Raw genomic sequence first — 15016 nt, forward strand, 5'->3', positions numbered from 1 at the left:
GGCTTATCGGTGCAGAATTGAAATACCCACCGATCGAAAGATTAGCATATTGCCTAATCCTAGCCTCCAGAAAGTTGCGTCCGTACTTCCAAGCCCATCCTATCACAGTTCTGACCGACCAGCCCCTTCGGCAAGTCCTCCAAAAACCTGAGGCGGCTGGACGACTGTTAAAATGGGCGGTCGAATTAGGACAGTTCGATGTAACTTATTCACCGCGAGCAGCAATAAAAGGGCAAGCCTTGGCCGATTTTATTGCGGAGTTCACCGAACTCCCCAACAGTGAGCTGTGCAAACAACCTGACGCGCCCATGCCTCAAGACGAGACTCCTTCGTGGAAGCTATTCACGGATGGATCATCCAATGAATCCCACGCAGGAGCGGGAGTGATATTGATAACGCCCGAAGGGCATCGATTTCACTGCGCAATCAGGTTTGACTTCGCAGCGTCAAACAATGAAGCAGAATACGAAGCACTCCTCGCTGGACTGAGAATGGCCAGGGATATGAGTATAAAAGCGCTCGATATTTACAGCGACTCTCAGCTGGTCGTGAATCAGGTCCTGGGAGAATATCAAGTGCGAGGATTAAAGATGATGGCATACCTTAACAAAACGAAAGATTTGCTAGCCCAGTTTACAAAGTACAGCCTCCAGCAGATTCCGCGAGACCAAAATTTGAATGCAGACGCCTTGGCCAAACTTGCAAGTGCTAAAGATGCTGACACCTTGAACATAGTCCCAGTAGAGAGACTAAGTAAACCAAGCATTGAAGTAGTCGAAGCCAACATGGAAATTCGTACGGAAGATACATGGATGGCTCCTTACCTGGAGTATCTAACAAATGGGACATTGCCAGCAGATAGAAACAAGGCCAGAACTCTGCAAAGGCGGGCTGCTAGATACATACTGCTCGACGGTGTTATGTACCGAAGAGGATATTCAATGCCACTGCTCAGGTGCATTACATCAGAAAAAGCTAAGGAACTCATGAAAGAGGTGCATGAAGGCTTCTGCGGAGATCACGCTGGGGGGCAGAGCTTGGCGAAAAAAGTTCTTAGACAGGGCTATTTCTGGCCAACAATGAACGAGGATTCAATGGAGTACGTACAAAGGTGTGATAAATGTCAAAGGTTCTCCAAAATCCCACGAGCAACTCCAAACGAGCTAAAGCAGATGCAGAGCCCGTGGCCTTTCGCAATATGGGGAATAGACTTGATTGGGTCACTGCCAACAGGAAAAGGAGGAGTAAAGTACGCGGTTGTGGCAGTCGATTACTTCACGAAATGGGTCGAAGCTGAACCACTCGCAACTATCACAACCAAGAAAGTTCTCGACTTTGTCATTAAGAACCTTGTATGCCGGTATGGTTTGCCCAGAAAGATAGTGTCAGACAACGGGACCCAATTTGACAGCGACTTGTTCACCAATTTCTGTGAGAGGCATGAAGTTATTAAGAGTTTTTCTTCAGTCGCGCACCCCCAAGCGAATGGGCAAGTCGAAGCTGTAAACAAATCCCTCAAGGACACCCTGAAGAAAAGGCTTGAAGAAGCTAAGGGAGCGTGGCCAGAACAGCTACCTGAAGTCCTCTGGTCGTATAGAACATCTCATCGAACAGCGATGGGGCATACCCCATTTTCCCTAGCCTACGGATATGAGGCAATGTTACCTGTCGAGCTAGATCCCCCCTCACATCGGCGTTTGACTTACGATCAGGACGCGAACAGCCAGTTGATGATGGAGTCCTTAGACTCGATCGATGAGATAAGAGAAAAATCTCAACTCCGAGTTGCTGCTTACCAGCAAAAAGTCGCCCGATACTTTAACTCCAAAGTTAAAGAAAGAAAATTCAACGTCGGAGATTTGGTGCTACGACGAGTTTTCTTAAATACCCGCGATCCCACTGCTGGCGTGCTCGGACCTAACTGGGAAGGACCTTACCAGATTGAAGAAGTCCTTCACCCAGGCACCTACAAACTTGCACTCTTAAACAGAGATCTCGTTCCGCGCTATTGGAATTGAGAACACCTGCGCAAGTATTATCAATAAACAGCCCTTCTTAAAGGACTGGCTTGTTTAAATTTTTCTTTTAATTTTTACAAGTTTTGCAAAGAGGATTAGCCACGATGTATGGCTAACTGCTCGTATATGTAAGATTCTATTTCAGAATCACTCGTAAAGACATGTTAGTCCATTTTTAATACGAGATTATAAGGGACTGTGCTCAGCCAGTCATTCTTGCCAACCTTTTGTGAATTTACATTTACAAGTATTTGTTCATTACATGGGCTGTTTTGCTGTATCACAAGTATCATTTTTTCCACACGAACAGGAATGTTCGAACAGGCCATGGTCAAGGCAAGTGACCAAGGACCTAAAGTTCCTCGATCACTTGGGGGGCATATAAGGCACATCGATAGCAAAGCATACTCTCAAGGTATGTAAACACATGAACAAAATGAGTGAAAGCATGCTACAGTACTTAGTGTATTTTTCAAAATTTATGTTTTGTTAAATCATGCCAAAGTACTATGCTAAGTTCGGTCATACGGACAAATGTTATAATAAGTAAAAATATTATAGCACCAAGAGTTAAGCTTTTACACCGCAAGCATTGCTGCTTGGATGTAACTGTTCAAATAAAAAAGATTTACTGCCCGTGCAGCAAAGTTTAAAATGAAACTATTGTCTTTATATCACGACCCGTGGGTCGCATGTTCAAAAAGAAAGAAAAATAGTTAATAAAAGTTAAGAGGCCTGGGGGGCAGGAGGGTCCTGGGCAGCATCCTGGTCAGTCACTTCCTCGATGGTTTCTTCTTCCAAACCAATGACGCTTGGGGTTGCAGGAGTCGCAGCTCTTGCCTCCTCTTCAGCCAGTAGAGCAGCGCACCGGGCCAACTCCGCAGCTCTGACTTCCTCTGAAAGGTAGCTAAAGTCAGCACCCTGATTGTGTTTCCAGAAGTTATAGAAACATCGGAGTGTGGTCCTTTTGTACTTTTCCAGATTCTTGGAGTTGTCAAGCTCCAACTGCTGCACCTTGCCCTCAAGAGTGGCAATAGTATCGTCCTTAGTCTTGACTACCCTCTCCAGATGCTTGATTTCGCGGAGATGAGTTTTGTTGTACGGCCGGTACTCTTCCCTCAGCTTAACCGCTGCATCTTTTGCAGCTTCGGCCGCGGACAGTTTGGTCACCGCTGCATCCCTCTCTCGGACCACCGTCTCCAGCTCCTTAGCATGCTTAGCCTCAACAGCAGAAAGCTCCTCGGCCGCCTTCACTTGATGTTTCTCGAGAACTTTAGCCTCGACCTGCTCAAAATAAGCCTGGGCTCGGGTACGAGCGGTAGTGGCAGAAAGTAAGTAATACAACAGAAAGAAGATAATAAAGTGAATACCCGAGCTACAACTACTGGTCGCTACACTATTGACTCTAATAATCATATACTCATTTTCTGGCATGAAGAAGTCTGGCCCTAGATTTGGAGCATATGTAAACCATTTAAAAGCGAAATAACGTTACCATTGTCATCAGAAGACTCTCCCAAGTCAACAACAGGCTCTGTGGCTTTTTCTTTCCCCTTGCCTTGGGGAGCAGAAGGTCTTTCTGCAGAAGGGTTGCCCGTGGGTTCCCTGATCGTAACTCTTGTAGGCCTCCTCCTGGGAGAAGGAACAGGAGGTTGCTGCTCGGGAACCCCCTCGGCAGTGGCTTCGTCCACCACAGACCCTCTATTTTCATGGCGAGGAGCCAGGAGGCCAGATGACCTCAAGTTCTTTTCAAGGATTAGGGCCTTGACGCTTTTCGCTGCATCAGACATCCTGGCCAGGGCATCGGATCTCAACACCATGTCTGGTGTTGGAGTCGGACGTAACCAGGGGCCTGAAAAACAGGTCAAAATTGAGAAAAAATGAAAGAGTATACTCTGGGGAAAAAGTATCGACCAGCGAAAGACAAGCTCTTACCTCCTCTCGCAAAGGCCAAGTTGTTACTGGCTATGTTTCGAGTAAAGAAGTACTCCTTATTATAATGCCCCACGTTCGAGACATGAGTAGTACCACTCAGGAACGTCCGGCCGATTTCCTGGTGACAGAAGTGAAAAAAGCTTGGGAACTTTGTTTTAATGATTGGGGAATGTTTGGGTATGATTTTGGAGGCTTTGGAGTGTTAAAAACACGTTTGGGAATGGCCCAGAGTTGGGGGCCACGGCCCTGTTCTTGGGGTGCCGCGGCCTTGCTTTGAAGAAGCAGGTGGGAGTTCTAAACCTGCTGAGCGTCGCGGCCCTTGTTGAAGGGCGCCGTGGCCCAAGGTGTCAGGGCCGCAGCCCTTGCCCAGTTTTCACCCTGTTTGCATGTTTTGACCCCGGGAACATAGTTTTAGGCCTCAGGAGTGTTCCTACTACTTGGATTAGTTTGGATTGATCTTCCGGAGGCTAGATATTGGTTTGGGAACCTATGTTGATCATTATTATTAATGATGTCCCATGTTTGGTTATGATTAGGTGACCGCTAAAGGACTAAAGGTTGTTCGTTCTCAAGGGTCGTTCTTTTAATCATTCTAGCTCGAATCTGAGATAAGAAAACAGTGTAAGAATACAACTGCACCCTGTATATGTATATGACATGCGTGATTGTTATTGAGGCATGTTGATTGATAAATGTGGACATGGATTGCATATTAAATGCTAGTGAATGTTGATTGCTTGTATATGGCACTGACTAGTCAGGGACACTGACCTAAGAGTCAGAAACGACATAAGCGTCCTGAGCGCAGGGCTGAATGAAGATTAGATATTAGTGTGGAATGGCTCTAAGGCATTAACACTAGACCAACCCTAAGGTCGATGATACTTATAAGCGCTTGGCTAGTCTAAGACTAGTTACTCAGAGCTAGGGCATAAGGCCCCGGTGACAGTTGTCACATGGCTAGGGAACGATGTTCCAGGGTTATGATTCTATGGTCATGTGGAAGGTTATGTTGGTGACTATTCACCATACACCTATCCTAGTCAAACTTATGAAAGGTTCACTTATCTGTTAAGCCCTGGTGACCCTATCGTCACATGGCTAGAGGGGGTAGTACCCACTTTTGTGACTTTTGCGACTGTCACCTATCTGTTTTGGATTGATAGTCCTGAATGATTATTATGATCATTGTTGATATTATAGCATACTATATTGTGTTTTCTTGCTGGGCCTTGGCTCATGGGTGCTATATGGTGCAGGTAAAGGGAAAGAAAAGCTCACCTTGCCTTGAGTGGAGAGCTTAGGTGGTGATGTGTACATATGCAGCCGCTTGACCACCACGGCCAAGGAGTTCTCAAAGGAACTAGGGGGTTTACCCTATTTTGCCGCTTAGGTCGGCAGGATTGTAAATTTGATACAGTAATGACCATTTTGTACTGAGAACAACTTGTAAATGTTTTGATTAGCTCTACAGAGCAGTTTATAATGAAAAATATCCATTCCCTTTTATTGATTATCCACCTTAACCTATTAATCACATTTAGAGCACGTTTTTAACCAAAGGACTCGGGTAGCGGGTCAAATTTCCGGTTCACCGTAACTGTTCTGGGGTAACCAGGGCTTTACAGTGCCTCTGCATTTCCCAATGTTGCAGAAATCCCTGACTTGTGAATGCCTCCTGCCCAACCAGCAATCCCAGCTGCAGTGGCTGTGGATTTGGCTAGAGAAATAGGAAGATTGATGGAACGGTTGAGGCAAAGGGACAAGGAGTTGGCTCAAGCCAAACAAGTACCCCAAGCACCCCAGGTACCTGTGGAACAGCCTGAGCCTCCAGTTACACCACCTGCACCACTGCCTATGGGTTATGGATTCAAGCCAGTCTATGAGTGTTTTAGGAAGCAAGCCACACCTCGTTTTGAAGGGAAAATTGGCCCTATGGTGGCAGAAGATTGGTTAAAGCCAGTAGAAGCTATCTTTGACCACATGGAGCTGAACAATCATCAAAGGATTTCGTGTGCAGCTCACCTACTCAAGTTGGACGCAAGAATATGGTGGGATGTGGTGAAGCAAACTCGTGACTTGAACAATATGACCTGGGCAGACTTTGTTCAAGCATTTGGCAAGAAGTACTACAGTGTAGTTGTATTGGCAACCAGGGTGGATGAGTTCGTGACTTTGGTTCAAGGGAACCTTTCCATTACTGACTATGCTCAAAAGTTTGACAAGTTGGCTAAGTTTGCACCTGAAATACTACCAACCAAAGCTACGCGGGTCCAAAGGTTTATGAGGGGACTTAAACCTATGATTGCTAGAGATGCCAAGATGATCAATGTTGAAGTGGTTAGTTATGCTGAGGTTTTGGATAAGGCACTTGAAGTATAGTACTTGGAAGACCGTATATGGAAAGATAGTGCTACAATAAGAGAGGCCAATAGAAACAATGGCTTCCATGAGGGCAACAAGAGGAAGGCCCGTGAAGTACAAAATAGTGGCAATGACAAGAGGCCTAGACCCCCGGCCACGAATGGCAATAATCACAACAATCATAACCATCGTTGTAAAGCCCCAAATTCTCCGATGCATTTAACGATGTGAACAGTAGGCCGGGAGGGCCATACTTGCTTAATTGTATTATTAATTGATTAAATGCATGTATATGTTGATTATATTATGATATGATGTGAAATGCATGCATGTGAGTCCATACTTCTTTATACAGGGGTGTGATGGTAATTTGGCCCATTGAGGGTAAATTGATTATTTGTTCGTATGTCGGTGATATAATTTGAGACCACATTATGATGTGGGTTTGTTCGAGCCATTTGGTATGAGACGATCAAAGAAATTTTAAATGTCGGTTTGGTCATAACAGGCTTAAGCTCGGGGCTCGGGGTGAGTCTCGGGGTGTTTTAATGGTTAGAGTGTTACTGGGTATTAAAGGGTAACGGGATGTGAAATATTGGAGTTTGAGAATATTGAGATTAGCGGGAAAAGGGAAGCGTTGATTATGATTAACGGTATAGGTGGAAAATGTCAAAATTGCCCTTAAGTTGGTTTTAGAGCCTTAAATGACCTAGGGGCATTTAGGTCATTTGGCTAGGATATATGTGGTTTTAGAAGGCTGTGGAAACCGTTCAAAATAGAGCAAAAACAGAGAGTCTTCTTCTTCCTTCCCGTACATCATTTCCTCTCTATCATTCTTTGAGGTTTTTGGTCCCAAGTTGAGGTGGCAAGTTAGGGAATCAAAGCTTGGAGGTTGTGGTCTTAGTTCATCATCTTAAGAGGGTTCAAAACCAGTTGGAGGTAAGGAATTGTCTTTGAATTTCAGGTTATACTCTGTTTTTGTTTATAGTTTTCAATTCATGTTTTTGATGTGGGAAGCATGAATCAAAGGAGGTTTTTGTGTTAGCTTGATTGGGGTTTGATGAGAGTGAGTTAAGGGTGTTGATAAGGGGTTGAATTGGGTGTTTGGAAGAGGTTTAAAGTTGGTTTGAGAGGCTGGTTTTAAGGGTAAAACACAGGGGCAATTCTGAGTTCGCGTGCTGGTTTTGGGCTGAACTGGGCTGGGTGCCGCGGCACAGCTTTTGTGTGCCGCGGCCCACGCGCGTCTGGCAGATGGAGCTTAGAGGCGTGCTGCGGCACGGCTTTTTGGGGCCACGGCCCATAGGCCAAATTTTGTTAAAAATGGTTTTTAGCTTAGGGATTCAAACCATGGGCCTCGGGGTTGGACCTAGTACCCGGTTGGGTAGTATTTGAGGTCTCGGGGGCTGGGATTTGGTTTGGGAATCCTCAGTTATCACTTTTTATTGATGAATCCTACATTTTGGTTATGACCAGGTAACCGCTAAAGGACCAAAAAGTCGATCGTTCGCAGGGTTGTTCTTTTGTTTATTCTTGCTCGAACCAGAGGTAAGAAAACTGCACCCCAAGTGTAACATGCATGGATATTCCTGAGGCATGTTGAATGTGAGAGTATGGACATGGATTGAACATAGAATTCTTAGCATATGTTGCTCATTTGTGCATGGGACTGACTTATTAGTCAGGTTTGGCAAGGGTGCTAGTATCACTGTGAAGCTGTGACTTATTAGTCAGGTTCGGCAGTGGTATTGGGCATTGATCACGATGAACTGAATTATTAGTCAGGACGGCCTTGGCGTGTGTCACGCAGGCCAGTAAGATTGGATCTAATCGATTACTAGCATTGAATGACTCAAAGAGAATTAATGCCAGACCGACCCCGAGGGTCGATGAATGAAATAAGCGCTTGGAGGCTAGTGGCTTACTCAGCAGCCACTCTCCCACTTGAATTAGTGACATGCATGGCAGTCACTCAGTGCGGTTTACCAGAACCCGTTGAAGGCTAGTGGCTTACCCATCAGCCACTCTTCCATCTGAATTAGTGACTCGCTTGTCAGTCACTCAGTGTGGTTTATCAGGACCTCATGTGGTGTTCACTCATTTGTTTGAAAGCTTTATGCTCAGTGTGATTATAATGATAATCATTTGATAATGTTTATATAAAGTGTTATGTTTTCTTGCTGGGCCTTGGCTCATGGGTGCTATGTGGTGCAGGTAAAGGGAAAGAGAATCTCACCTAGCCTTGAGTGGAGAGCTGATGTGGTGGTGTGTACATATGCAGCCGCTTGACCACCACGGTCAAGGTGTTCTCAGAGGAACTAGGGGGTTTACCCTATTTTTGCCGCTTAGGTCGGCGGGTTTGTAACTTTACAACAGTAGTGACCTTTTTTACTGAGAACAACTTGTAAACGTTTTGTTTATCTCTGCAGAGCAGTTGTAATAAAATCTCCATTTCCTTTTTACTGGTGTTATACCTTAACCTGTTAATTACACTTAGAGCACATTTTTGACCAAAGGACTCAGGTAGTGAGTCAAATTTCCGGTCCACCGTTCACCGTAACGGTTCTGGGGTAGCCAGGGCGTTACAACTTGCTATCAGAGCAATGCCAAGGTTAAGGTTCCTGTAGACTGGCTGGGCATGTACACACATCACTGAAGTCAAGCTCGACTCTTGGTTTGGTAACTCTTTATGTAGTTATGTGCATAACTGCTTAAATGTGGTGCAAATGCTTTGCCTGTATGCATGAGTCACTGTGTTGGCCTTGTGCCCCTGAAATATTATGAACTGTCATATGATACATGCTGAGTGCTGAGTGCCATAAACATGTATCTGTTTGAGCATATTGAATGACTGTGGAAAATGATAATTGTCTGCTTGTTCTTGGACCGTGAGGCGGCAAGAGGTTTAGTTATTACTACCTGACTGGCCGTATTGGTTATTATTGTTTCAGTAAGGTATCAGTGACAGAATGAACCCAGAACAGACAGACACTACAGCTGGCCAGAGTGGTCAGGGTCAGAATAATGACAACAGCCAGGGTCAAGAGAATGACCATTCCCAAATTCCACAGCCAGCACCTGCAAACTGGCAGCAGTTGTTTAGTGATTTGCAGGCTATAGTGTTGAAATAGGGAGAGGAGCTTCATCTCCTGAGGCAGCAACAAGTGCCTGCAGTGGTTAATGTACCAGAGGCACCTTCTGTGTCAGTGCCAGTTATTGGGCAGCAGCCTGGGGTTGAAAACAGATTGGAACCTCTTTATGAGCGGTTTAGGAAACAGCAACCTCCAGTTTTTGAAGGCAGCGCAGATCCTATCAAAGCTGAACAATGGATGAGCATGCTTACCACTATGCTTGACTTTATGAAGGTAGTGGATAGTGAGAGGGTGGCCTGTGCTGCCTATATGTTTCGGGAAGATGCCCGGATATGGTGGGAAGTGGTTGGTCAGACCAAAGATGTTAATCTCCTGAGCTGGGAGGAATTTCAGACCTTGTTTAATGAGAAGTACTATAACGATGCAATAAGAGCGGCGAAGGCCGATGAGTTTATGAGGCTACTTCAGGGAAGCTTATCAGTTACTGAATATGCCTTAAGGTTTGACCGTTTGGCAAAGTTTTCCAAAGAGCTGGTGCCCACTGATGGGACCAGGAGAGAGAGATTTCTCCAGGGGCTACAGCCCAGGTTAGCCCGTGACGTTCGCATCACCACTGTGGTAGGAGTCACTACTTATGCACAGGCGGTGGAGAAGGCACTCACAGCTGAGAGTGCAGAGATTAAGATCTGGCGTGACAATGCTGCCAGAAGGGATTTCAGGAGGCCAGGTCCTCCATTTGTTGGTTCTGGTAGGGGTGTTGGCCCCAGTGATCAGAAGAGGAAGGTTCCTAATACCTTCCCAGTTCCAGGTCCTGACAGGAGACCTCGTGGTATTACAATAGGTCGTCCTGGGGGCGGTGAAGCCTGGAAGACTCGTCCTGAATGCCCTAGGTGCAAAAGGCGCCATTTGGGGGAGTGTAAGGCAAAGGCCTGCTTTTTGTGTGGAGTAGTGGGTCACTTTAAGAAGGATTGCCCTCAGATAGGGAAAGAAGAAGCCAGAAAGGTGGACAGCTGGACCCCAGCTCGAGTGTTCATGTTGACTCAAGCAGAAGCTGAGGCTTCCCCCTCAGTTGTTACAGGTCAGCTTCTTAGTGCAGGAACCCCTTATCATGTGTTAATTGATTCTGGTGCTACACATTCCTTTGTTGCTAGTAGCATTATTGATAGGTTGTGTAGACTTTGTGATTTCTATGCTGTGGGGTTTGGTACTTTGTTACCCACTGGGGAAATAGTGGTATCCAGAAGATGGGTCAGATCTTTGCCAGTGACAGTTGAGGGCAGAGAGTTGTCAGTGGATTTGATAGAGTTAGTTATGACTGACTTTGATATGATACTGGGTATGGATTGGTTGGCAAAGTATGGGGCAACTATTGACTGCAGAAGGAAGATGGTCACCTTTGAGCCTGAGGGTGAGGATCCTTTTGTATTTGTTGGCACTGTGCGTGGACCCCATGTTCCTATGATTTCCGTGTTGAGGGCCAGGGATCTTTTGCAGAGAGGATGCATTGGATTCTTAGCCAGTGTGGTTGACACCACTCAGGTCGTGCCAGTGAGACTAGAGGATACCAGACTTGTATGTGAGTTTCTGGATGTGTTTCCAGAAGATTTGCCAGGGTTGCCACCACACAGGGAGATTGAATTTGTTATAGAATTGGCACCAGGGACGGAGCCAGTGTCTAGAGCACCGTACAAAATGGCCCCAGCTGAGTTGAAAGAATTGAAGGTGCAGTTGCAAGAGCTGCTAGATATGGGTTTCATCAGACCTAGTTTTTCTCCCTGGGGTGCGCCAGTTCTGTTTGTAAAGAAGAAAGATGGTTCTCTGAGAATGTGTATAGATTACAGGGAATTGAATAAGCTGACAATTAAGAATAAGTATCCTTTGCCAAGGATAGATGACCTGTTCGATCAGTTGCAAGGTATGAAGGTATTCTCTAAGATTGACCTTCGTTCTGGTTATCATCAGTTGAGGGTTAAGGAGGGAGATATACCGAAGACTGCTTTTCGTACCAGGTATGGGCATTATGAGTTTCTAGTTATGTCATTTGGATTGACTAATGCTCCTGCTGCTTTCATGGATATGATGAACAGAGTGTTCAGGGATTACTTAGACCAGTTTGTGATCGTCTTCATCGATGATATTCTGGTATATTCTCAGAATGAGTTAGAGCATGAGCAGCATCTGGGGTTGGTTCTACAGAGACTGAGAGAACACAGATTGTTTGCTAAGTTCAAGAAGTGTGAGTTCTGGTTGTCTCAGGTATCCTTTCTTGGACACATTGTCAGTAAGGAGGGGATTAAGGTAGATCCAGCAAAGATCGAAGCGGTCAGAGATTGGCCAAGGCCAAAGAATGCTTCTGAGGTTAGAAGTTTCCTTGGATTGGCAGGTTATTATAGGCGGTTCGTGGAAGGGTTCTCGAAGATTGCTAGTGCTTTGACTGAGCTGACACGCAAGAGCCAGAAGTTTGTGTGGTCAGATAAGTGTGAGAACAGCTTCCAGGAACTGAAGCAGAGGTTGATTACAGCTCCGATTCTGAGTCTTCCGATAGACCAGGAGAAGTTTGTGATATACTGTGACGCTTCTCATCAGGCTTTGGGCTGTGTTTTGATGCAATCAGAGAGGGTTATTGCCTATGCTTCTCGTCAGTTGAAGGAGTATGAAAAGAGGTATCCTACTCATGATGTCTTGGTGATATTTTTAGTAGTCTTTTATTTTGTTTTTCCTTGTTTTAGTGCCGGTTTACGCTTTGTTTGGTTGTTTTTGTGAATATCAGGAAGAATTGAGCATGTGGAAGGAAATGCCAAAGAAAGGGAAGAAATAATCGAGTTTTTCATCATATTTTGATCAAGAATGGTTCTCAATACCATTTGGATGTGTTGGTGAAATTTTGGGATGAAAACTTGAAGAATTGAAGAATTCCTTAAGAGCCACAGCATGATCAAAGTAGGGCCGCGGCTAGGGGGAGAAACAGAAGCATGGTTTTTGAGGACATCTTCGGGCCGCGGCATGGCTAGATAGAGCCGCGGCATGGATGGGCATTTTGCCCAGAAGACAATGATGCGGGCCGCGGCATGGTTTCAGAGAGCCGCGGCATTGAAAGGATAGTCTGCCCAGAAATTTTGACACGGGCCGCGGCATAGTGTATGTAGAGTCGCGGCCCGCATCTCTAAAATCTAAAAAATCCAAGTTTTAAAGGACGAAAAAGAAGAGAGAAGGAGGTACGGACGAAGGGAGGAGTTCTGGTGTTGAAGGCTCAAGCTTAGAGTATTTTTACATGTTTTTCTTCTTGATGTTATCTTTAAATTCTGTTGTGATTAGCACTATGACTATGAACTAATTTTCTGTTTAGGATGTTCAATTGAATCACTTGAATTTCTATTATGACCTAATGCAATTTTAATTTCCTCTTCTTCAATCTTCTTCAATTCCTTATAACCTGTTCTTATAGATTGATTATTGATTGGCCATCTTTATTCATATATATATATGTTTTTAAGTCAAAATCTGAGAAGTGAGATTTAATTATGCTGTGGTTATATTGGACATAATTCTAATTTAGAACGAAAGTATCTGAATTAATTGTGTAACTGTTATTAAGTTGTGGAATTTAATGCTACCTTTGTGGTTCAATTTACCATAGAAATATAGGAAATTGTCACCTAGGTTGAGTTTATAATTCATAGAATGATTATAGGCTGCTGTCTCAACTTGTTAATTGAATTAGGTAAAAAATAAGAAGAATTCATACTTGGCATTAGGGAATAATAGGAAGGATAGTTGATGAGATTGAATATCCTGATTGTTTCTCAGTGATTGAATTAAGAGTTTTTACTATTAGTTATTATGCTATTTAATTGTCGATTATTATTTCTGCACTTTATCGGTTCTTTTGCTGTATTTTACAAAAATCAAGAAGTTTTAATTCATCAAATAGAACAAGAGATTAATTGACTGGTAATTGATAATTCAGTCCTTGAGGACGATACTTGGTTTTACCATTTTATTACAAGTTCGCGACTGTGTGCACTTGCATAGAAAAAATTATCGCAACAAGTTTTTGGCGCCGTTGCCAGGGACTGAAAATTATCAATATCAGTTTAATTAATTTTTATTCTAATTTGATTTTAATTTATTTGCTTCTAATCTGTTTAGTTGCTAAATTTTTCTATCTCAGGTGAATTTTGGTATATGCGTGGCAGAAAAGGAAAAGCCACACTTGTTCCTCTGAATCCCGAGATCGAAAAGTCTTGCAATCAAATCAGAAAGACTAAGAGAGAGACCCAGAATTCTGTGAAGATGGCACAGAATGATGGGGATGGCAGGAATGGTTTAAATCCAGGAGTTGTCCAAGGGGTTCAGGCTCAGACCAACGCTGAGAGGAGTCTGAGAGATTATGTGCTACCCACTCTGACGGGAGTACAAAATAGTATACGCCCACCAGCTGTAGAGGCCAACAACTTCGAAATCAAGCCTTCTATTTTACAAATGGTGCAGTCCTCTGTGCAATTCAATGGGTTGCCCTCTGAAGATCCTCACACCCATTTGTCCAACTTCCTAGAATTGTGTGGAACCTTCAAATATAATGGGGTGAGTGATGACGCAATCAAGCTTAGGCTCTTCCCATTTTCTCTAAGGGACAGAGCTAAAAGTTGGCTGAATTCTCTGCAGCCAAACTCCATTGTCACTTGGCAAGATCTGGCTCAGAAATTTTTATCCAAATTTTTCCCTCCGTCAAAGGCTGCTAAATTGAGGGGAGAGATAAATAACTTTTGCCAGAATGACGGAGAGTCACTGTATGAAGCTTGGGAACGGTTTAAGGAACTCCTGAGAAGATGTCCTCATCATGGCATAGAACAGTGGATGCTAGTACAGAATTTCTACAATGGTTTATGTCCGACAACCAGAACCATTATTGATGCTGCAGCGGGTGGCACTTTTATGAGCAAGAGCGCAGCTGGTGCTTATGAACTGCTGGAGGACATGGCTACAAACAACCATCAGTGGTCTGAGGAAAGATCATCAGGAGTCAGAAAGGTAGCTGGGGTGCATGAGCTAGATGCAATCACTGCCTTAACAGCGCAAGTAGCCTCTTTGACCAAGCAGTTGCAACAGAGTAGTGTGTCTGCTAATGCGGTTCAGATGGCAGTGAGATGTGAAATGTGTGGTGGTGCTCATTCTGTCGATCAGTGCCCTATCTGTATGAATAACACCCCCATGGATCATGCTCAAGTTCAGGCGGTGGGAAATTTTCAGAGGCCACTCAATAATCCATTCTCCAACAACTACAATCCTGGGTGGCGAAATCATCCCAATTTTTCGTGGAAGAATAATCAAGGCCAACAACCTCAGTTTCAGGGTCAATTTCAGAATAACATGCCTCAGCCACCTATGAATCAAGCTTTGTCATCAATGCAACCTAGGCCTCAACAATCAATGCCTCAACCTGAGAGACCTAATGAACTGCAAGCTGCCCTGTTGACTCTTACTAACACTCAGACTCAATTTATGACTGAGACAAGATCCTCCATTCGAAACCTTGAGACACAGGTTGGGAAGTTGGAAAATATGCTCAATAACAGACCCCAGGGAAACTTGCCAAGTAATACTGAAGTC

The 15016-nt window shown here is 44.4% G+C and overlaps 1 non-coding gene across 1 annotated transcript; it reads right to left on the bottom strand.

The window, feature by feature from the left end:
- Positions 1–14146: 14146 nt before the first annotated feature.
- Positions 14147–14253, bottom strand: LOC133833589 (small nucleolar RNA R71). Its single transcript, XR_009892962.1, has one exon. It is a non-coding gene; the product is annotated as a small nucleolar RNA R71 (small nucleolar RNA).
- Positions 14254–15016: the final 763 nt, after the last annotated feature.

This window comes from Humulus lupulus, chromosome 4 (genome assembly GCF_963169125.1).
Source record: "Humulus lupulus chromosome 4, drHumLupu1.1, whole genome shotgun sequence".
Classification (NCBI taxonomy): Eukaryota; Viridiplantae; Streptophyta; class Magnoliopsida; order Rosales; family Cannabaceae; genus Humulus; species Humulus lupulus.